The sequence below is a fragment of the Protopterus annectens genome, chromosome 15.part0, assembly GCF_019279795.1.
Source record: "Protopterus annectens isolate FY-2018-M chromosome 15.part0, PAN1.0, whole genome shotgun sequence".
NCBI classification, from domain to species: Eukaryota; Metazoa; Chordata; order Ceratodontiformes; family Protopteridae; genus Protopterus; species Protopterus annectens.
Genome location: NC_056749.1, coordinates 444,262,604 through 444,287,671, shown reverse-complemented (window position 1 = coordinate 444,287,671; position 25,068 = coordinate 444,262,604).

Below are 25,068 nucleotides of genomic sequence, written 5' to 3'. Positions count from 1 at the left end.
CCCAATCCATCAGAGCCACATGCTCCAGGAACCTAAACCTTGTCATCACAATGAACAAAACATGCTGGAGGGAAAAGGTTCTTGACCCAGAGACTCCCCATATTCTAGAATAGACTGCCCATACATGTCAAGCAGAGCACCTCCTTGGCCTCGATGAGATAGGAAATTTACCCTGGGGATCATGTCAGTTGCCCAGCAGTGGCTCATGGCATTGGACTGCAGCCCCCCCAGATTTGTGAGAGAAATAAAAAGCACACCTGCAGAAAAATTATTTTTTAAATGAAAAAACTGGCTAACTTGCATAAAGAAATAAGTCCAACTGACTCGCAAAGTCCCGGAACTCGAACTGCGCATGCTCGTTGAATTTCATTTTTTTTCCCTCATCTGGTTACTGGACTGTCTCAGACTACTGTAGAAGGCAGTCTGGACTATGGAGAGTTCTGCATCAGTGAGTGATGCCCAGAAGTTTGTGCAGTAACCGCACAGTAACATGGAAGGGGGGAGGACTGCCACGTCCGCAGTCACGTATGTGACGTGAATGGCAGGGTGACTACTGATTGGTTCTCGCTCTCTTTCTGAAAAAGAGAGCGAGAAAAAATCAGTATTAACAGAACTTAGTCTCTTCTTCTTGCAGTTGCTACCGTACAGTATGCAGGTGCTAGTGTTGAGTGCTGCTGTATATTGCTTGCTTGCTATTATTGCTGCCAAAAATTTTGAATCCTGATTCCATCCTGAGATTCCTGACTAATTTTCTTTGGGTGCTTGCTGGATACTGCTTGCTATGGGGAAACAAAGATTTCTAGAGTGGATTCCTGAGTCAGTCAGCCAGCTAAAAAAGCCTTTACTTTGTGTTGTTGTTGGTGTTGTTACTTGTTCGTGAAGGTCAGAAACAAACGGACAGTCTCAAACTCCTCTTCATCATTTATTTTTTTGAGGTAAGTTAAGTCAGCATTTTATTACCTAATCTGCCCCACCATGTCAGCCCTCTAGTTTCTTCACACATGACATGTGCTAAATGTGCTTGTGCTGAATGCTCTCTAAGTTTCATCCGACTGGAGCTGGGGGGGAAATAATGAAGGCTTAAGGTCCTCTCATGTAAAATAGACAGTAAGGCTAAGTAGAAGTTGTGTTGGTTCATAAAATTTTCTCTTGCAGCAGAATCCCAGAGCAGGACTTAATGTGGAGTACCAATATCCCAGTGACCAAGGACTTACCGATGTATTTTGTATTCATTTTGCTCTGTGATATAAAGGGATTTTTCTTTTATAATATGTTCATGTCATAGTGCACTGTCTCTTCCTGTAGGTGATGGTGGTGTTAGTTATCTTATCTCCTACTGTCTTAGTGTATGTGTTGATGAGGTACAGTTGAGTGTATGCTAGGGTAGAGATGGATATGAAATGTATTTCATATAGTGTGGAAGACTGGAAGTGATAAGTATGAAGAACACCAATGTTGTTTCAAGACAGGTGAGATTAATCTTTTCGTATGGGTTTTAATTTGTATTGCCTCATTTGGGCCAGAATAGTATTAAAGGAAATGTAAGTGTGCATTACAATGTATGTTAATACATTAACTGGAAGAGCTGTTGTCATTATGGAAATTTCAAATATGCATACATGCTTTAGTAGTGATGGAGCAGAATATCTTTCTAGTTACATGTTAATGCTCTATCATGAGGGAAGACTGCATTTATCTTGTTACCCAATTTATCTGGGAGTAATCAGATTATTTTGCCTAAGTTTCCAATAAGACCAATCACAGAATCCTTCTTCCAAGCAATATGTATATTACTAGCTTATCATTTTTTAATGTAATATAGTCAATTTATTCCTCAAGGGCAGCAGGCACGTTATCTGTAGATGAAACAATGAAATATAAAGTTGTTTGCTAGCTGCAACCACTTTATTAGTTACAAATCTCTTTAATATAGAATTATTTAGATGACTTTTACTTCAGAGATTGTGCATATTTACTGGTACTGGTGGACTGTAGAAGTTTGAGTAGACTTTTATGATGGAAATGTTCTGAACTGGGCAGTTTTGTCTTTATTGGTGCATGCATTTTGTTTCATTCTTTACTGGAAAAATGTTCAAAATAATACATTTTAAATGCCTTCTAACAACTGTACTGTATGGTACAAGGAATATAACTTAATACAATCAGGAAGGTGTATCAAAGAGCACATGTATGTTTCGTGTGTAAGGAGCTTATGATTTGAAAACAGCCAAAGTTCATCTTTATCTGCCACTGGCAAAATGTATTTTCTTAGAATGTGGGTTTCAATGCTGTTTCAGTGAATGTGAGTATCAAGGGCAGAGAAGTTTTAATGCTAAGTCTATTTTCACTGTGAGACTGCATTTCTTTGTTTGGCAAATGACTATTGGTGTTTGTGCTATAAAATGCAAAATAAAACTTTCAAATGAAATCCAAATCATCGCAGAAGTAAAGCAGTATGCACATTAGTGTTTATGGTAATGTGACAAAATAACCAAGGAGTGGGACATTGGATTGGCTGCAGGGAGGAGACTCCATTCGACCATGATTTTATGAGGGGGGAAGGGCAGCAAACTCAAAGACAGCTCCAGCTGAACTATACCTCTCAACTGTCCAGATTTTTGCAGAATGAATAGATTTTTGGTTCTTATTTTTGGTTTGTTCCTCATAAAATTTGTGGTTTTCTTGCAAATCATTTAGGAATAAATTCATTAAATAATGACAGACATTGCGTTTCAGACTTCATACCCTTCAGAAAAATGCATGCTAAAGCAAGACCTGTTATTCTGTCAACTGTCTAAGTTTATGCAAGAGCAATTTTTAATAATGTCTGTATGTTCCCCCAATATATTTGGCCTTGTCCAGATTTCCTGTGTCAAGAGGTTGAGAGGTACGCACAAATAAATCACTTTATAGAATTAGGTATATCCAAACCTCTCAACTGTCCCTGACTTTGGCTCAAAATGTTGCTCTCCCCATAATAATCCCTCCGCAAAATGGCAATTTTGGAAGAAAATGTGGAGGGTTTACAATTAACAAATAATTGTAATGATCAGAGTTCTAGATTACTTTTATTTTTGAAATGCATGTAGATTCTCTTATTTTGTCAGCTGCTCAACTTAACAGTACTAATATTAAAAAAGTGTCCCTTCTTTGACAGGTTCCCTGTTGTATTGTATGGCTGTTTTATATTTTTGCATCACATTTGTGGTCCATTTTTCATAAAATTGTGGTTTTCTGGCAAATTATTGGCAAATCATTAAAAATTGAAGTTAGAAAATAATGACAGACATTTGAGTTTCAGATTTCATACCCTTTAGAAAATTCATACTAATGCAAGACCTAATATTCTATTATCTTTCTAAGTTTATAAGAGCAATATTTAAAAATTGTCCTTATTTTTGGGCCTTTGTCCCACTTCTATTTATGGCTTTATCCAAATTTCTTGCTCTGAGGTTGAGAGGTATGACAAATGTGTTAGGGCCATCACCATCAAGAGACATTTCAAAATGTGACATATGTGTTGCACCCCACTCCCCCATGTAGTGACTCTGGATTTGTCCAAGCAAGGCAAGGAGCAGTTATGCAGTGTAAGTGTGCAGAGTATCCCCCATCCAAGGTAGACACAAGTACTACAGTGGCTTTTCATCTGTCCTTGATTTTGCAGAATGTTCTGTTTTTCTGTCATATTTTTATACTGTTGATTTATGCTTCTTATTATTCAGAAAATGCATGTTGTTGCACTGTCTGCTGCTCTGTGTTTAAGTGTCAGTGCTTTGATGACTATCAGGTAAGCTTGAGTGAACTTAATAAGTATACTGTTAAAGAATTACCAACACTGAAAGACTTTTTGTTGTTGCCACGTAGAGAATATTTACATAACTAGATGATGTATAAGCCTTAGGTATTGAAATGCATATGACAGTATTTGTAATAAAGGACAGGATTACAGTATTTTCAGAAGCTCATTACAATTGTTGGAGACTTGCAGTCATCTTTGCAGGCTTTACCCGTAAACTAAACAGAATGCCAATCTATCATGTGTGGTCCATAACCTGTGCAGTAATCCTTTAAGCAATTTATCTTGAGCTTGTTTCTTGTTTGCTGTTCATTTTTTACTTTGATCATATTTTCTCCATGAAAAGTTGTTGTTAGGCAGCAGGTTTTTTTGGATAAGAAAAATTTTTACAAGTGGGGGATCACAGAGATTGCTACTTTCAGCATGTTACTTTGTACTTTAAGAAAGCTGAATATAAATTATAATTAGAACTGCAGTGCAAGGAGAAGTGGTTTGAGTTGAGTACTGCTTGTTTTTCTTATACTTGATTTTGACTGGCATTCCAGTAATGTATTTAAAAAGTAATTTATTTTTTCATGCCTCACAACCTTTTTGTTTCCATCTAGATATTAAGTAAGCTGTCATGTAGCCAATGCATTGAAATATTTTTTTCTTCTACACTTCATTTTGTCTTGATTGGACTCTCATAATGACAGTTTGGCACCCAGGGCAGCATATTTAATTAAAGTCCCACTTTTTGTGGTTTTTGAGCATAGTCCCACCCCTTTATAGTTGGCCACACCCCTTCCTGTTGGCCCCACCCATTCAACTGTGTCCTGCAGCCCCCCTTTGATTTGAAGTCGCCAGCTGCCATTGGTTGCCCTGCTAGACAGGGGTCCAGGGAAGTAAATATTGTGGGAAGAAATTGCAAGGGAATTGTTATGGCTAGGCTTGTAACCTATGAACCTATTTAGCTTTAAAAACAATTGTAATATACAACACCACAAATGTATCACAAAGTAAAACCATAAAACAATGTAAAAATAAACTTTTAAGAATACCTGGAATGACTGAAACAAATCAACAGGTTGTTATAAGCAAAACTCACTATAAGTTAAAAATCTGTTTATTCATCCACCCATCTAGTGCAATACCCACTTTCACATTCAGCTCTGCAGAGACTCACCTACCCTTGCAAGTAATGAATTTAAGTTAAAAACAAATTATTGAAAGGATACCAGTCCACTGCAGGACAAACACAAACACACACACACACAAACACACACACGTGCGCACACGCGTGCGCACGCACACACACACACACACACACACACACACACACATGCAAGAGCAGTATGAACAGCAACAGGTCACCTTGTGTGCTTGAAGCCCCCTAGCTAAACCTTCCTGAAATTAAAAACAATTATGTATTACTATTCATTACATCCCTCTTGGTGACAATACAGCTATACTGGAAGATATCCTACATGGGATATCCATAACAATTCCAGAAGGACTAATATTACTAGGTGATGTGAATGTCAATTGGTTGGACATAAACTCTAACTCCACTACTCTAGCGTGAACATATTTGGTTTCACACAGCTAATTAATAGCCCCACACATTATAGCAAGACATGAAATCCCCTATTAGACTGGGTCCTGGTATCAGACTCTAGCAAATACATCACTTTAGGTACAATGTCTGATTGTCTCAGTGATCATCTCCCAATACATACAACCAGGCGTCTCACACATCCACATAAATAGCACATTTATAAAACAGCACCCAACCTTTCCAAGCTTAACCCAGAACTGTTCATTATTTCCCTATCAATTAACTGGAACTTCTTAAAAACCCTCCCCGTAGATGATGCTGTAAATGAATTCAATACAACTTTCCTGAATATCATAAAAAGCCTTGCAATTCATAGAAGGAAGAGACTAAAAACAAATAATGCAATATGGTTATCCAAAAAGAGTAGAATGGTAATGCAGGATAGAGAAAAAGTATGTAAAGAATGGCAAACATATAAAACACCACAATATCTTGAAAACTTCAGAATGATTCGCAATTGCATTAAAAACAAATTACTGAAGTCAAAAAACTATACTATGATAACTTTCAGAATAATAGTAAACACAACCTTAAAAATGCTAGACAGCCATTAAAGAAATCTTGCAACCCAGCCATAAATTCAACCCTAACCCCTCTCTCAATAATTCATCACTCAAAACCGCAATACAATTCAACTCTTATCTTACAGATAGTATAGCATCTCTAACCATGGCTTCCCCAACATCTAATCCTAACCCTGCCCAGCAGCCATGTATCACCACATCCACTTTCATCTTCAAACCTGTGTCCACATCCCACGTACAGCTACTCTTAAACAAACTCAAATGTTCTTCTTCAGCTGATGATCTATCAAGTGAATACCTTAAAATGACAGCCAATAGCACTGTCTACCCTGTGTCAATCCTTACAAATGGGTCAACCTGGGAATCCTGTGCCCCCCCCCTGTAAAAAGTCACACATTATCCCTCTACTCAAAGGAGGAAATTCAACAGACAATACTAACTTTAGACCTATAGCAATCTTATTCGCCTCTCCAAAATACTTCAAAATGTATTCAAAAACAATTGCTAAACTATCTTCTGGAGGAAGAACTCCTATCCCCACACAGCATGGCTTCTGTCCTTCCCACAGTACTAACACTGCACTTCTAACCTATATAGAAACTGTTAATAAAACTGGAGATAATGGCAAACTAGTCTCTTCCTTGTTTCTAGACTAACTTAAAACCTTCACAGTTTATCACAGCAAACTTCTGCTTCAATTGCTCTCATTAGGTCTCTCTCAGCTCACCCTTCTATGGTTCAAAGGCTACCTATCCAATAGATATCAAGCAGTAAAATGGCACTCCACCCTCTTTCCATACCTTCTAGTCAACAGAGAAGCTGTTTAACATTCTTACCAACATCCTCCACAAATCAGGCCTCCCTAATACAGCACGCAGATGACTTCATATTCATTTGTATATCTGACAATGTGGCACACCTCCAAATAAATAATGAGGAAGCTTTAACAGGAACTGAAACATGGCTTTGTAATTCACAGCTTATGCTCAACCCTAAAAAAATACTACTTTTTTCCCCCAAATTCTTCTCAAGTAAAAAAAAATTAAGAGTCCTCTATCTTAATAATGCAGCCACTGAAGTTACTCTTCACTGCAGATTATTATGGATGATAGCTGATGATAGTCTTAAATTTAACCAGCATATACAAAATTCCATAAGAAAATCTCATAAAAAATTATGGATGCTGTATAGACCCAAAAATGTTCTCACTGACATAACTAAAACTGCACTTGCCACTGCTTATCTCCTCCCCACACTTCTTTATGGTGATCCCATTCTTACTTCTCTTTAGACATGCCTAGCATCAAAACCTGGACAATGTTATAACAAAGCTGCTAAATTTAAATCAAATACACCTTTCAGAATTCACCACTGTATAGCACTAAACATCAAAAATTAGTTAGAATGGGTCTATATTATATATTCGAAGTTTCAAAACTTCGAACCTCATACGTTCGACAACATATGAGCGATGTTTGGAACATTGAAAATATAATAAAAAATTTAAAAAAAAACTCACCTCAAAGCTCTGAGCAGGGGGGCAAGCCCCCGTGCACCCCCCCCACACCCCCGCTACTTAAATACACCAACTCCGAGATCGCACTTCAGTGCAGAAAAGGGAAAAATTTTCCCATTCTGCGCCATATGGAGCCGTTGCTTTTCACCTTCGAACTTTTTGAAGTTCGATCATATGGTGTTGGCATATGATATTTGAACTTTAAAAGGTTTGTGTAATTAATAGGAACCCGTTAGAACTACCCCATCAACTAACATATACACAGCTTTTTACAACCTATAAAATTATCCAGAAACCATCTGCTTGTACAGCACTAAATGATATTTTGCACAACCATGTTTCTGGTTGGACTTTATGATCCAATGACGAAAACCTCCCGTCTGTCCACAAAACTATCAGATCCGCTGGCCATTGTCAGTACTCATACCATGTTGCTAAGGCCTGGAACTCCTTACCTCTATCTATCAGGTCAATACTCTCCCTCCCATCCTCAAAACCATTCTGAAAGACTTTCTAGACAAAAGGTGACTCTGTTCTTGCTCAGCATTGGGATAAACTATATCCATAAATGTGAAAAATTTCTGTTCATACTCTACATCTCCTTACTCTCCCTCCTTCACTCACTTCCTTACTTCTGTCAGTTTCTCTCCCCTCCCTTGACTTTTTCTCTAAGTATACCATAAGCTTGCTTTTCTCTCGCTTCATATTGCAGTTCCTGTTTATATTATTCTAACTTGCATTCATTTCTCTATAAACTGGCTAACATTTCTCTAACTATTAGATCATTGTCATATAATTTGCATCTATTTTAACCAATGTTTTCATGTTGTTGTGTCTTTCGGCTTTTCCCGGTTAGGGGTTGCCAAAGCGGAACTCCGGTCCCCTAATGATTGGCAGTAGATTTTTACGTGCCGAGTTGCCAGCTCTGACGCACAACCTTCAACGAAGGCACGCCCATTCACGCATGTCTCCACAAAGCTCTAGCTTAAAATCGAACAGGACAACATCTTACTGTGAGGCAACAATGCTACCGCAGCACCACCACATGTTTTCATATTATGTTTAATTCGGGATAATTATTTAAACTGTATTTGTTGTTTGTATTATTCTTAGACTATTTTGTAATAATTTGGAGCTTTTCTACCTGGGCTTCCAATGAAAATGGGCTCCTACCAGGTAAGCAAATGTCAATAAATAAATAAAGTATAAGCAGACTGATAATGAAGATGTCAACTTACAGAAGGCATTATGCTCAATAAGTGAACCAGTAAGCCAATATGAAATCTTACACTGAAATTCCCTTGCTCAGAATCGGAATGCATTCTAGGTGGTATGCATTCACTCAGCATGACTGCTTATTTAAACTTCACATCCACCTAATGCACCATTTATTTTGTAAAACAGCTGCAAATATAATCAAATATTAATAAACAAATATGATGAATAATAATCAAACATTCAGTACATTCAGCTGATATCCCACTCACGCATTACATAAAGTTTATAAATGAAGTCTGTAATGTTAACAGAAAACCAACTTGAATGTGTTCTTATAAATACGAATATTCAGGTAAAATTACTTCAATAATAACCCAATGCTCAATCCAATGGATTAGCAAGCTTCATATTTATAATACAATTTGCCTTAGTTTGTTTTAAGGAGGCATCCTTATGTTGTCTGGTATGTCTTGCAGAGGACTTCTGGGCATATACATTTTTGTATTTCATAGAAAAGTTGTATCTCCACAGTGGTCTGCCAACATGTGTTTGTAAAAAAAAAAAAAAAATTATTTTAATTCTGTTGCAACTCATCCGTCTGGCATTTCAAAATGCATTTTGCTGAAAGCACAAATGTTATGGCCTGTGTAGCAAAGAAATGGATTTTGAATCCGATCTGCCCAGCTTTGAAATTAAATGAACTTTATAAAGTGCATCATAGCATATTATTTGATTACTTATATAGAATATTTCTATGTATGCTGAACAGATTTTCCCCTCTACAGTGCATTACCTTCTACATATTATTGCATTCATTAGTAGCTAGTTCCATGAAAGTTTGGAAAATTTTTGCCCCACTGTATTGATTTGTTGAAATTTCACCAAACTTGTGTGTATAGTCAAGTTCTGCTTGCTAGTACTCTGTGTTCCAAGGTGACTAAACTGGTGTGTAAATGAATACCAGAATCAACTCTGCTGTTCATTTGAGTGTTACATGAATTCACTGTTCAAAACCAGCAAATACACTTTGAATTGTGCTGTTAATACTAAAATAAATGTATAATTGTCTGCACTGGTAATTTCACATTTTATGTTGTTTACAGCGTTAACCCTTTTATTGTGAGTATTACAAGGGTACTCAGCTCCCATGGTGAATTATGGTGAATATTTTTTTCTGTGGCTCTGAAGTATACAAGTTTCTGAACCATTTATATCATTGAGATAAAGCAAATTCAAAAGTGCTCTAGGTGGCTTTTTTTTTTACTACAAGGTGAATTAGTAGGTTAACAGAATTATTATCATAACTAACACTTCACTCTGGAATAAAAAAAATAACAACAACCTGATCACAGAGTCTGAAAGAGGACTGTAGTGCTGCTAATCAGCATTCAGTCTTCTATTGGACATAACGTCATACACTAGAGTCACGAGGCCATTCTAGAAATATAACCTACAGCATGTCAGGACTGGGAATAGGAGAGTAACCTGTGCAACAACAGGGACTTAACTAAAATAGTGCAACTTTGATAGCTTTTGTGAACTGTTCTCACTAATACAAGTGAAACGGTATATGATGTTAGAAAGAAATCACTGGAAGATAGCAACCTTTTGAGAAAGGAACATTTTATCAGATATTTTCAACATTTTAAAAATAAATTTCTTCTTTTCCAAATTCAGAAAATAAATCTGAAAGTTGCATATTTATTTTTAGTCAAGTTATGATGTCCTCAAAGTTGATTGTATTATTTTGCTGATTACAAAATGTATGTCCTGCATAAAACTCTTTTCTCATATGCATGTATTTACAATTTTGTAATCACTACACTGTGCATTTGTCAAGGCATTCTCATAAAACTGTTCTAGATCTCAATATCACTACGCTCAATGTCTATGGATAGTTCACAGTCAAAGGATGTGACCACACGAGTGTTTTTATTATGGATAAGACAATCATTTTGTAACAGTAGATGAAATATTTCAATGGAACATTTGTGTTTTATTTAGAGGCATTTTCTGAGAGTTGTTTAAATTCAAAGAAGCTATACCCTCTTAGAAGCAACTTATTCTAACATGTCTTTAGGGAAAGTAGTATGGTTTAATGGAACTCAAATAATTTATAGGTTAGTTAGTAGTAGGCTATCTGCCATTGTGAACCATTTTAAAACTAGTCATTTATCTCATTTGAGATTCAAACCCTGTGCCTTGTATTTGTAAGAGAAATGACTTAACCATTATGCCAACCCCTCAGAGAAGAAATATCAGACTTTTATTTGTAGACAATTTTTGTGACATAATTCACCGTCATCAGAGATTAGCCTAGTCAGAAGTCTTACTCTTTATGGGTAATGCATTTGTGTGTGTGTGTGTGTGCTCGCGCGCATGTGTATGAAATGTAGATATTACACTGGAATAAAACAATGTATATATTTAGACCACTTCCCTAACTTAGTCATACAGGGTACTCTGTAAAAAACACAAATCACCCAGAGCTGTTCAATGGCAAGGTTAGCTAATAACACTGTTTAATTTAGAACCTTTTAATGTACTTTTGTTCAGTGTTGGCGACCAGTTTGCTCAAGTTATCTAGGCAGTTTTGTCTGTGGTATGGTGTACTCTGTTGGAAATGGTGTATTCTTGGCTTGGGTGTAGTCTGTGTGAAATGAGCTGATACTAATCCTTGTTCTGTTATTCATAATAACTATATTTTATAATGATTATATTTATGTTTCACAGCAGGACTGCTTCAGATATTCATTTATTAGACACAAACAGCTTGCAACCACCCATTGTGTTTGGTTGGCAACAAACATAAACATATTTTCCTGGAAGAAGAAATATTCTACAGAGCAACACATTATAGAACAATATCATATGTACACATTGTGCTGTTATAACATCAGAGCTAATACCATTTTTTTCCTTCTAGGGTGAATACACATTATGTCAAAATCAGAAACACACTGTGATGTTATAACCCCAGAAGTAATACTAACGTACACTTGCACATAAAAGTAATAGGTTCACAGGTTCACAGATAAGTACTAAGTTAGCTGCCACTGTAGGCTATTTTAAGTCTCAATAATTTTCCTTTTGTGGTCAAATTAACCTATCTCATTTGGATACAGATTGCCCTTTCCAATCCCATGGTTGATAATTATATATTACCCCTGATGAGATTAACTGGGCTCATACCAAGGATAATTTGAGGTGACACATGCTTGACATAAAGCATTTAGGAGCTGCCTCTACCCATTAGTAGTACTGTGGGCATTTCCTGGGGTAACGTTTCTGTTTCTCATCCATACAGCCAAAGAGCACTTGAATGTGGACAGGGATGAACTTTGCTTTATGTGGAAAGGGAGTCTGATATGCCTGTCCCTTCAAATCATTCTGTTGATGTTGCAGAATAGGTTTAGCTACCTAGATCAAGTATCTGATGTGAACTGACATGCTGATGTGCAGCAAATCCATTAGTACTGTATCAAAGGATGCCAGTTATAGGTCACCTCTTAGCAGTCTGTTAGATTCCTAGTATAGTGACAGAGCTTTGAGTCAATTTATGCAGAACATGTTGTTTAGGCCTTGTATGCTTTTAGCAAGTTATCTCTGTGGGCATTACAGTTGTTGCATGTGTTTGGACAGATACATGACAAAAGGGCATTATATTCAATGATTGGTCTAATGAGGACTGAGTAAAGAGGGGCAATGACATCCCTATACACAATCCCTTTGTTTATAAGCTGCGCAATACATATAGAAGGACTTTTGTACAACAATGGAAACATAGAAGGGCAAACTTAGTCATTCATAGCCCTTTACTTTCTGTTGGCTTTTACTTGAGAAAGTGCCAAACAGGAGAGGTCCCAGCACAGAACTCTAGGGCACTCCATTGTTGACTGGTCTCTTTGTGGATATAACATACTCTATTTTGATTTCTTGCATCCTGTCTGTCAGGTAGTTGGCAATCCAGTGAGTTACACAGGGTTTTATTCTCAGTTTTTTGCTTTTATATTATGCCTGAATGGGAAGTTGTGTCAAAAGCTTTGGCCAGGTCAAGGTATGCAGTGTGTATAATTTTGCTTTCATCCATGGGACAGGTCCAGTGTTTGGAGGTTCCTTATGTCCTGATTGATTAGTTCCATAATAAGTCTTTTCGTGGCTTTGAACATGGAGCCAGTCAGACTTATGGGTCTGTAACTGCCTGGGTCTGTAGAAGGTCCTCCCTTAAACAGGGAAATGACTGCAGCTGTTCTCCATTCAGTTGTCATATCTTTTAAGTAATATTACCTTGTAATATCTTTCAAAAGTTGTCAAATCTAAAAAATATATATTGCAAATTGTGAGCACACAAAAAGTCAAAATGCAGCTATCCTTCAACTTCAAAAGTAAAGCTCTAAGTACAGTTTGGAAATGTTTACCCAAGAATCTTGCCCAAAATACCATAAAATGAAAGCATTTCTTGAGCAACACGCCTCCTTAGGTAGGGGGCAAATGGTAGCCCACATGAGCATTAGAGTTGACATGCTAAAAATTTCCATATGATTCAGTTTACAAAACCATTAGAACAAGACTTTTGTCAAAGTGGCAAATATAATGTATATCAAAAAGTTATCTGTACTGGGTGGTATGACTTCAAGGGAAAAACACCTTTGCATTTCTCTCCAAAAAATTAATCATCATCTAAATGCATGAACTAAGAATAGTTTATAGCTAACTGTCCTAATATGTTGCCTATTTTTTTCTGCTAGAAAATGTCAAGAAAATGTCAAACAGTTTCAGAGATTTCACCAAGCATTGGTAGGTACCATCAAAAGGCTGACATGATCAGTAGAATGTTACATAAAAAGCTGAGTTATTTAGTTTATTAGAAAAAAAAAATATATATATATATATATATATATATATATATATATATATATATACATACAAACATACATGGTATCATATATTGTTTAGGGTAGGAAACAGTGTGCAGCAAAATATACTGGCATAATATCAGAATTAAGAAAGCACACGTTCTATTATAAATTTTTGGTTATTTTCAATTATATATAATAATAACAATGTTGTTGTGTCTTTCAGCTTTTCCCAGTTAGAGGTCGCCACAGAGGAACTCCGGTCCGCTAATGATTGGCAGTAGATTTTTTTTACGTGCCGAGTTGCCGGCCCTGACGCACAACCTTCAACGAAGGTACGCCCATTCACACATGTCTCCACACAGAAGACGCTCTAACAGAGAATCGAACAGGACAACGTCTTACTGTAAGATGACAACACTACCGCAGCACCACCACCTAATAATAACAATAATACATTGTTGAGAAGGGTAAAATGTGACATACAGTTTCAGGATGTGGTGGTTCCATAATATTTGCAATCGAAACAAAATATATGTGCATGCTTTAGGTGTGGTTTCAAAGATATTAGGCCTGTCTAGGCAGAGACCAAAAGAAAACCTGAATGATTATACAGGTAGAGACCAGAATCAGACCAAAATGGTCATTAGAAATTGAGAAACTGGGAAATTCAAGAATATTTGCAGTATGTCAAATATAAAAGCACTCAAAGCAAGTATGATACTATAACATTTTAAATAACACAACAAAAATTATATTATTATTTTCACTCAAAATTGCATATCAAAGGAAAATATCACTAGATCTTGGTAAATCCACTGTAACCATATGCTTTAAAATTTGCATTCATTGAAGGTGCGCCCTCCCAAGTGGAAGAATTCAAGCACTTTTGCAGGACAGCCTTGCTCACAATCCTCCTTTACATAGGCACATCACCTGGTACTCTACTAGACATCAAGGCTTAAGTAAATGAGGCTTCAACACATCAGGTTTAATGCAATGATGTTCAATGCAGTGGGTGGTGTTTTCCATGGAAAGTTACTGCTGGTGTGTATATTTGTGCACCAGCAGTGAGGTACTGTGTGTAGTGTTTTCTCTTTTTCCTACAGCTATGCAACCATGCATTAGCATATTTAAGTAACGGGTATAGGAGCTGCTTGCTGTCCACTAAAATTACTTTTTAATGTTGTTTCAACTGATTAACATCAGCTAGTTTCTATCATCTGTCTGAAGCTTTTGTACTTGAATCGGGAAGAATTCGTAGAGTGTATAGTAGCACCAACAGTAAGGAAAGGAGAACATTTGGATGGGGATATAACCAACATGTCTAGCTTATGTCTAAGAATATTTTACAGCGGACTGACTACTCCAGTATCATTTTCCTGAAAATATATACAAAATATAAAACTGCTTCACAGAAACAACTTTTATAATCAGGGAACAAAACTAGGCCTCAATAGTCAGCAGTGGAGGTGCAACTTTCGAAGAAAATAATCAGTTAAGTGGTTAGTAACTGGTCCATGTTACTGTTCCTTAAGTGCACCCCTACCACCCCACACTCTGATCGATGTGACTCCAGTCACCCCAGCCAGGCAGAGCATCCTTTACATTTAGCAGTGTTGCTTTCTCCAGGAGTATTCCTGCTTAAATCAAGTATGTTTTGCTGCTTAACTTATTTCTTCTGTCCATGCTGTATCCCACCTCATCTTGATATTGTTCACAGTTTCTTCTTACTAATAATAGCAATGTGTAAGTGTGGAGTTGTCACTTTGATGTAGGGTTTGTCTTTGACTTTATTCCTGCTCAGACAAAGGCTAAGTCTGTCTTCCCCTCAGCCCCCTGTATCTGACCTCCACATTAACACCACACACATTCTATGTCATTTTGACCCAGCTGCTTTGTGTTCTTAGTTCTTTTTCCTTTTTTCTCTCCCTTTGTTCACTGTTGTACTTTTCTTATCCCTCTGGACAAAAAATACTGGCCTCTAATTTTAACTTTTGTTTCCTTACATCAGAAGAACATCTCTCACAGCATGTGGCATATCAGAATCACTTTCCAGCACTTGTGTTCTGTTACATCAAAGGTTGTCAGAATGGGTTACAAGAAATCTCCCTCAAAGAACAGATATAAATCATGGGAAGTAAAAGAATTTATCAGGAAAGTATTTTGCCTTCCCTAACTGAATAAGTAATTGCTGCACTGTTATGCAAAAAACATACATTTAAAATGATATCTGTCCTAGTACTGTATTCATTTAATACCAATTTCCAGTGAAATGTGTATCACATTATTTTACATTAAGCCTGAGCTGTCATCAAAGTGTGTCATTCTGTTCATGTTTTAAGGACACAGTTTTTCAATTTGTTTGGGTCTCCCCTGAAATAGGTTTGAATATCTACAGGGATACTCATGTTCTGTTTAGAAACTATGTTGGTTAGACTGAGAATGCGTAACTGTACATCCCACTCAGGTAGCTACAAGGCCTTTCTCTTCCTCAGTGAAGATATCATGCCTAGGACTGATCGTATCTCCCTAGACACTCTTCCTTCATGTGTATACCTGGCACTATACAATGTTCTGATTTCTCACAACATTCCTGTGATTCATTTTACCTGTCCAGGACATTCAGTAGTAGTAGTAGTCTCAGGTTTGGTCACTTAACAATTATTGGTAGTCCAAGACAATAGAATAAAATCTGCTTATTTCAGATCACTGACATACAGTTTATCAAGAACAAGTAAAAGGCAAATGGGTTAGGATGTGAGGGTACATGACCAAGAAGGGAGAATGGAAAGTACAACAGTAGACTTAGAGAGAGGTCACAAATCACAAGAGCAGGATAATGCAGGAGGGATGACAATGGGGCAGGAAATGCTGGCTAGAAAGGAAGTGGGGACAGTTTGCCAGAAGGATAGTGGCACAGTGCAAAGAAAATCCTTTGCAGGGAGATGGAAATGTACATTTAGCCTAAATAAGATGACTGGGAATTTGATAATAGGAGACTTTGTAACAAAAGTGATTAAAATGAAAAATAAGCAATCCATGAGGGTAGACGCAGTTCAAGTGTTAACTCTCACAACTCAGGTAAAATAGTCAAAAGGGTTGTCACAAGACACTGGGGGCACCCCTTTATAGTAATCCATGCGAGTACTAAAGGGATCTAGAGAAGAATGACATATGAAGTGGTAGGAATGGTTAAGATGCTTGGTGAAATTTGTATGGAACTGGACACAAGTATTGAGTCAGGGGCTCTGGGTGCTGACTTGTCTAAACATGGGCTCAACTCTTGGCTAAGCTTATAAGGGCCTCAGTGCCAATAACCTAGTAACCTCCTATGATCCTAAGTAATATTATTCAAGTATAACAGCACCAGTAAGGAGAGAATTAGGCAGTAAATCTGTTGAATTAGGGAGCCGCAAATGGGTTTGGTGACATAAAAAGTAGAAGGAGTAGAGCTGGTGCATAGCACACATATAAACCAATGTTATGTAGAGCTGGGCTGCACCACAGTACTCCTGGTGGGCACAGATGGGGATAAAGAGTAAAAAAATAAGCAAGGACAACTGGGACACAATATAATAGGGAGGTAGAATGGAAGCAAAGGCAATGCAACAAAGGGGCTTAGTTGTACGAAAAAGGAGTAAAAGAGCAACATTAGAACAATGGATAAGCATGCAACCCAGAGCAGGTAGTGGCAGCAGCTAAAAGAGTCGACTTGTGGAGTATTGCAGAGACAAGGCCATGCTGCACAAAGGGAACAGCACATGGTCACACAATCAACAGTGAATGAAAGCATATTCCATAACAGAGTAGGAGAAGGAGGCAGATTAACAGAGCACAGAAACTGGATATGAAAAACAGGAGCTAATTAATGTGGAAAATCAGGCAGAGGGTGGGAAAGCAGGACTGCTAGCAAGCAGAATAACATCTGCATACCTTTTAACCCACAGTTTTGAAATTTGATACGAGTCTTAAGTCTTTGACCATATGACTAAATGAAGTCTTTTAGCATATGACTAAAGTGGGTTATTAAAGTGAGGAAAAGCCATTTATTGCTTAGGTGTAATATATAGTTGGAGTGCAGGGACCTTCCCATATGAGTTATTACATTTCCGAGTAAGGTTCAAATCTTTGATTATATGCCTCTTTCTCGTTTAGATCACTACAGGATGTGGCAAATAGATACCTGGGCAATGTTAGCACTGGGTCTAAAGCTGGAAAGGTCTAGGGAGGAATCCCTGCAGTTTCAAACATTACAATTACCATCTTTATGATTGCACTTGTGGAGAGTTAAGAGAAGGGTCAGCATCCCCCCTCTTACATATTAAGATGCCTACACTTCTTATTCCTCACAAAAAGCATATTAAAGGGAAGTCCTCTCCTTCTATTTTTATTAATTGTATAAGTGGATACAAAGTTAGTGCAAAAAATGTCTCATACTAAATATATTTAGTTTCGTCTCCAATTATAATAAGGTCGACAGTAGTGCTATGAAATACTAAGAAAGGAGTTTCAAAGTTAAACGTCTTTTTCTTCCCTGCTTGCATTTCCAACCCTTTCCCCAGTGCAATTTCATGTATTTCAGATACAGGGTCACCATCTTTTCAAATGCTTTAAGTAGACATAGATTAGGTTCTGACCTATCTTTGGCATGGGCAGCCAAAGGATAGAGCTATCTCATATGCATCCTGACCAAAAGTGGTAATCATAATCCTTAATGTAAGGGATGATGTAAGTTTATTTTCAGGATTCTGTCTTGACTGATTTTGTAAATAGGTACTGGATGTGCTGTTACATCTGCAGTTATTTTAACATACTCATCCAGCAGATTGTCAGGAGCTGATGTGGTTGGCTTTATATTTAAAAGAAGTTTCATGACTATGGAAACCAGGGCTGATTTGAAAGGGAACTGGTTTAACTTTCACAATTTTAAAGGGAAGTGGTTTATGTTGTATTATTAATTGTTGGGGTTGATGGTAGAGTCATTGGTATAGTAATAATTAAACTTTTAAACTGGTAGGCGATGTCATAGTTGGACTTAGAGATAAAGGGTTTTGGTTGTGCTTTTTTTCTCAGTTTGAGAAAAATGTTTATTGCAGTCCAGAAGATTTGTTCATAAGCTGATATAATGGTTTCTTTTACCCAAGTTAGTATGAGTAGAAGATAGAAATGCTGCTGCTGGTGCATGTTTTTTCTCTGCTATTTTTTGGGCTTTATCTCTGAGTTAGCAAAAGAGCAGTGTAGTTAGCACACTTAGAACGTTTATGAAAGTTTTGTTTAAAAAGGTTTCTAATGTCAATTAATGTGACGTGTTTTAAATTATACTATTTTTCTAGTGCAGTGAATGTATTAGGGTCAGATTTGGTGACTGCTCTACTTTGTAATGAGTATTTTTTCTATTTTACCATGACCCCATATTATATATGTGCAATGATAATCACAGTGTCAGGTGCTATGCCAGAGTTTATTATTTTATTGGTCTCAGCGATTAGTATCTAGTCAAAGATGCTTTGTTTGTTCAAGAGCTTGTTGATTCTAGTTAGGGTTATAATGAATTCTGAGTTTTTTCTGAGTTGTCTTAAGGCCAATCTATGTGAGGTCTAGGATAATATTTTTTGTTTCCTTGTTGTAGTTACCCTGGAGAGTATACCTTCAGCAAAAAAAATTGTGGGGAAGTAATTAGATCAAGAACAGCCATAGTGAAGGCAAGAAGTAAGTCAACCAGGCATGCCAGATTAGCCAAAGGGGAATGAAGAGGATTATAAAAGGGATTAAAGGAAGAAAAAACACATTTTACATACATAATGAGAGAAGATAGGCAGGGAAAGAAAATAAACTGAATCAGAAAGGATAGAGATACGAGTTGATGAAAGATCAATCCTGATGAATATTTTAATGCAGCATTCACTACTGACATGAATGACAGTATGGTCCAAGCATAACATGGAGGCAGAGGTTGTAATGAATAAATCCGGATGAGAACAGATCTGTCCATCTGTGGCTGAGAGGAGTTCCACAGGGCCTGTGCAAGAAAGTGCAGCAGGAATTAAAAGCCTTTGTGAAGGATAAAACATAAGGACCAGATGGTATCCCCCCCCCCAATGGAACCTTGTAAGAACCATTCCTATAGCAGTACTTACACTGATCCCTAGATGAATACGTGCATACCTATTATTCAGTATAACTTTACTGGAAAGCAAGGCCAAGTAAAGATTACTGAAGAAAAGAGTATCAGCCTGTAGGAGAAAGTAAAGTACAGAGAACCAGCTAACATGGGGATACAGCCAACATATGCTTGATATGCCAGCCTAATCCAGGTCTATGATTGGATGGCAAAGAAAATAACAACAAGAAACCTGCATCGGAAATTTACCTAGACTTAAGCAAAACATTTGCTTTAATGTCTACTGGAGGCAGATAAGAAAGATGAAGGAGATGTCAATAAAGCAAACTGTGCAGATGGGTGGAGAATAGGTTTTAGACGTAGATAAAATGTAAAAGACAGGGGAAAATGCCAAAAAACTTAGATCATTTACAGTGTGTCACAGCGGGCCAGTCCTGTGTCCTACTTTGTTCATTGTATATGTTGAAAACAATAATACTTGAAATGAAATATAGGCTAAACCTCATTGCAGCACTAAAGTTGGGGTTATTGCTGTAGTGAATGCAGTTTCAAGAGGGAATGGTCTAGGACTGCAATCTAGTGAGAAAGATTGCAACTCAGATTTAAGCCATCAGAGTCCTGCACCTGGAAGAATAGATAATCTTTGGATACATTACTTCTTTCATAAAAATATCTCTCACAAGGTCAAATAAGAATTTGGGGTAATAATTACATAAATATCAGTCATTAAGAACAGAGCATAGCAGTTGCAACCAATATCAGGATGGATAACAAAAGAGTGCGGTTCTATATATAAGGAAGTTGTACTGCTCTTGTGCCATGCGTGAGTAACACCACTCATGGGGGTGTGTGCAGTTTTGCTGGATAGGTGGGGTATGATGGAATGAAGTGTAAGAAAGAGTGGTGGGTTCAAAACTACAAATGACTTCAAGATGTAACAGGACAGTGGTTTAGAGGTGGAATCAATACAGTAAGGAATGAAACAGTATAGCAGCTGTTCCACAGTCTCCCTCCTCCTGTAGAAGTTCTTCACACACACGCACACTTGATATGCAGTTCCTCTGTATCTTGTTTTACGCTGCTGTGCAGTTCTACATGAGACCATTTCTTAGACTCACACGTCTTTACACCATAATGCTTCATAATATAATGTCTAACATCCTTGAACTTACATACAAGTCTTTTTAAGATTATATTTGTATACTATATTCACCTTTTAACCAAATGACAGCAGAAATAACTGCTGATACATCAACTTATATGGTTTTACAAAAGAGTTAGTCACAGTCTACTCATGATAATTATCCCTCCCAGAAAAAAGAGTGCTGTATGTCATTTCAGAAATGTAAAATGGAAATGCCTTTGTCTTGAAACCCCAGCACCTTGGGGAGAGTGAGAGCAGGAGTATGAAGGCTATCTAAACTCCTTATGCTGTTGAAATGTCTAGCCTTGTTGGCAGCACTACCATTCCACGGACCAGTGATGATTACTCCAACTTGGCATGGTAGAACTCCTGAGCACAGACCCTGCATGCTGGCAGATGCCACAATAAAGTGTGCATTCACTCTAAGATGTATTGATAAGTAGCTTGCAATTGGATACCTGTGACTACAAGACTTGGACTGCTTCTAAAATCATCTGGCCTACAAAGCTGATATAAGTATATTTTTTGCATTTGCTCTAACTGTTTCAGTGTTAGTTAACACTTCCATGCTGCATTTATTTATTTGGTTGAATTTATCACTATTTTCAGCCTGCACATCATCTGTTTGTTGCTGTACTGCTCTTAGCTTGTTTTAACAATATTCTGGTATTTCCTAACCTCCTCTGATATTGCAAAAGCTGTTCTGAGTGAGTCAGCCAAAATGTTTATATGTTTTGCAAAGTTTTTGTGTGTTGTGATCATTTTTCAGGGTTAGTGAACTTATTCCAAGGATTTCTGATATTTCAAGAATTCTTACTTCTGTTGTAAAGTATTTGTTATTGCACTTGAGCTCAAAGCCAGTTTGTTTTACACTGGAAGGGTTCCTTTGCACTCTGGTGGGAGTAGAGAGCTAAATTCAACCCATCCAAGGTAGGAACTACTGGTCGATAGAGTATGGTGTTTTCATCTGATTGGCCTGAGGGTTTAACTTTACAAAGGTCTTTCATCCTGCTCATATAAAAGCCTATGCTCAAACATGGTTCACTGCACTTGGATATAAGCAAGCCTCTCCAGTTTAAAATCGTCTATAGGAAATGTTCTCCATAGTCTCCCACTGCTCATAGCTGCTCGAAGAGCTGCCAGTTTGTGCAGAGGGTGGTAACTAGGAGTGTGTAAAGTTTGCAGTGGATAAATTATTAAAATTCGCAGTCGTGCTCGTTTCCAATGGTTCAAAGTTCTCTTACACTAAAAGTGGCATGTATCTTTTCCCCATTGTTGTCATTTCACCTCTATGTTATTTAAAACTTCTTTGGGGTACCCCCTTTCCAAAAACATACAGTCTGTACCTCACTGTTAAAATGATACATATCTGAACACATTCGAGCAGCTCTAACTAACTGACTTTTGAAGATATTCCACTTAACGTGTTTCGAGTGCTACTTTTGTAATCTAAATAATCATTCAAGAAAGTGGGTTTCTATATATTTTTGACCTAAATGTACCCTGTGAGAGAGCCTTAAAAATAGTTATGTCCGGGTAATCTACTGAATCCTTCTTAAAGGGTCCTGTGAATGACAAAAATGACGTGGTGTTCTCGAAATAAGACACAACATTTGTGTGTGTTTCTACCTCACTGTCATTCCATAAAACAAATATGTCATCCAGGTACCTTAAGTTGATTGCCATTCAGTAGAAAAGGGGTTGGCCAAAATAAAAAATTTCTCCCAACCATATAACACCAAATTGGCATAAGTTGGGCCACATCTTTGATCTGCCTGTAATATTCACATATGATGAAATTATTTGTTAAAATAAGCCCCTTATGATCAATAATAAAATTCGTAGTAGGACCATAGAGTGAAATAAATTCAGTTATAGCCTCCTTCTAGTAATAAATCCAAACCTAATGTGTGTGGGATAGATGAAAATAAACCAACCATATCAACAGTAGAAAAACTGGCAAAAGTACTGAAAAATTGTGATGTCATTTTGCTAAGAAAATCCCAGGAGTCCTTTAAAATAGATGAATAGAACTAATGCACTCCTTTAGAAAACAATCTACATACACTGCTAGTTAGTGTGTATGTTTTGGAATTATTAGCTGCTACAATCAATCTGAATGGGGGGCAGGAGATATCCTTGTGAATTTTTGGTATTCCAAATTTTGTTTTGGTCATCCCCTTTTCTATTGAATGGCATATCTATTTAAGGTACCTGGATGACATATTAGGACAGTGAGGTAGAAACACACATAAATTTAGTCTCTTATTTGGAGATCACCAAGTCCTTTTTGTCATTTGCAGGACACTTTGACAAGGATTCAATAGATTATCTGGATGTAACTATTTTTAAAGATCTCCAATGGGGTATGTTTGAGTCACAAATATATAGAAAACTGACTTTTTTGAATGGTTATTTAGATTATAATCGAATTGTTATTTAGATTATAAAAGCTGTCACCCGAAAATTGTTAAGTGGAATATCTTGAAAGGTCAGTTTGTTAGAGCTGCTCAAATTTGTTCAGGTACTATGTATCACTTTAGGACTGAGGTACCAACTATTTCAAGTTTGTTTTTGTAAAGGACGTCCCCAGGAATTTTTAAATTATATAATGGTGGAAGTGACACAATAATGCAGAAAAAGATACACGTCACTTTCAGTGCGAGAGAACTTTGAACTATTAGAGACAAGTACAGTGACTCTGAATTCTAATAATTTGTCAACTACAGACTTTGCAGACTCCTTAGTAGCTACCTAAAGTAATTGTGTGAAGAGTATCCAGGGCATTGTTAAAAGGAAGTGGAATATATTTAAGATGGATGAGGGTATTTTTAGGGTCCTGGGTACTACACCATCTTTTGTGTTTAAAATAGGGAAGAATTTAAAACACATATTTGAGCGCCAACATAATGCTTCCCACACGAGAAAGAAAGGGCACAATGAAGTGTGGTGCATGCTATGAACATCCCTACATTATGGAAAAAAACAGAATTTATTTGTAGGAAATCCATCTTTCAAAATATTTTGGGGGAATGGTAACTGCACCACAATGGGGTAGTGTACATTGCTCTTTGCCAAAATTGTCTATGTTGCTACATAGGAAAAATGTCACAACACTTTCATAAAAGGATTTATGAGCATGTATATGCCATACATAAAAAAACCCGTCTATAATACTCTCTGTAGGCATGCTCAGAACTGTGAAGATATTACTAAGTTTTTGTTTAGCATCCCTGAAATTGTATCTTTTAATATCAGAGGAGGTTGTTGGGAGACAAAACTGGAAATGAGAGAGTAATTTTGGCAGCTCAGATTAGATGCTGCAAATGACAAAGGTCTTATTTCAATTGCACCAGTGTTAAAATTCAAAGCTGATCAATTATGAATTTTTAACTTTAGTTACACTCACTTATATATACATTTTAATTATTTATTTTTTTTATTCAACCGTGCTCAAGGTTAATGTCCTAAATATTTTTAATTAATTATACTGTATGAATCTATCAGAAGTATTTTATACATTCTATTTTTTTATATATTGCATTTTATATTTCATATATTGCATATCTTACACTGCATGTCACTTTAAGAGTTTAAGTTGACTTCGCAATTAATTATAGCAGTGGTTGGTCATGATTTTTTTTAATGTTTTAGAAGCTATTTAAAGGCTGATGATTCTTATTTTAATGGTTCTGAAGAAGTCCAATAATTTTAGGACGAAAGCGCTCAACAGTTTTTTATTTGCACACTTTATGTTTATTTAATAAAGCCTGTTCATTTGTTCTAATGGCACGCCTGGTGGTTCAGTAATTTTTGATTAAGATAAGATTTCTTGCTTATTTACTTGTACTCACTGGAGTGGTTTACTACATATACTGGGACTGACTTTCCTTGGGCAGTATGACACTGAGTGAGCCTTGTTTTCTTTGCTTTGATATTACAGGAAGGGCAAATACAAACAAATGATTGATGTCAAAGCCATGGTCTAAAAGTAAATGCAAAAAATGCATTATTATTCCCTTTGGCAAAGTGGAATTCTCTACAAATTACAATATTGACAGGACCTCACTGAGTTCCAACCCAGTAGTGCGAGACATGGGAACACAGGTTGACAGCAATCTGAACTTTGAACTCCAAGTTTCTACAGTGATAAGGAAAGCCTTCCATGTAGAGCAGCTCATAAGCAAGGGCACAGCATCCAGATCAATGGATGTTATAACTCCACTGTACTCAACCCTCATCAGACCACTAATAGAGTATAATGCACCCTTTTGCATGCACCTCACCAGACAC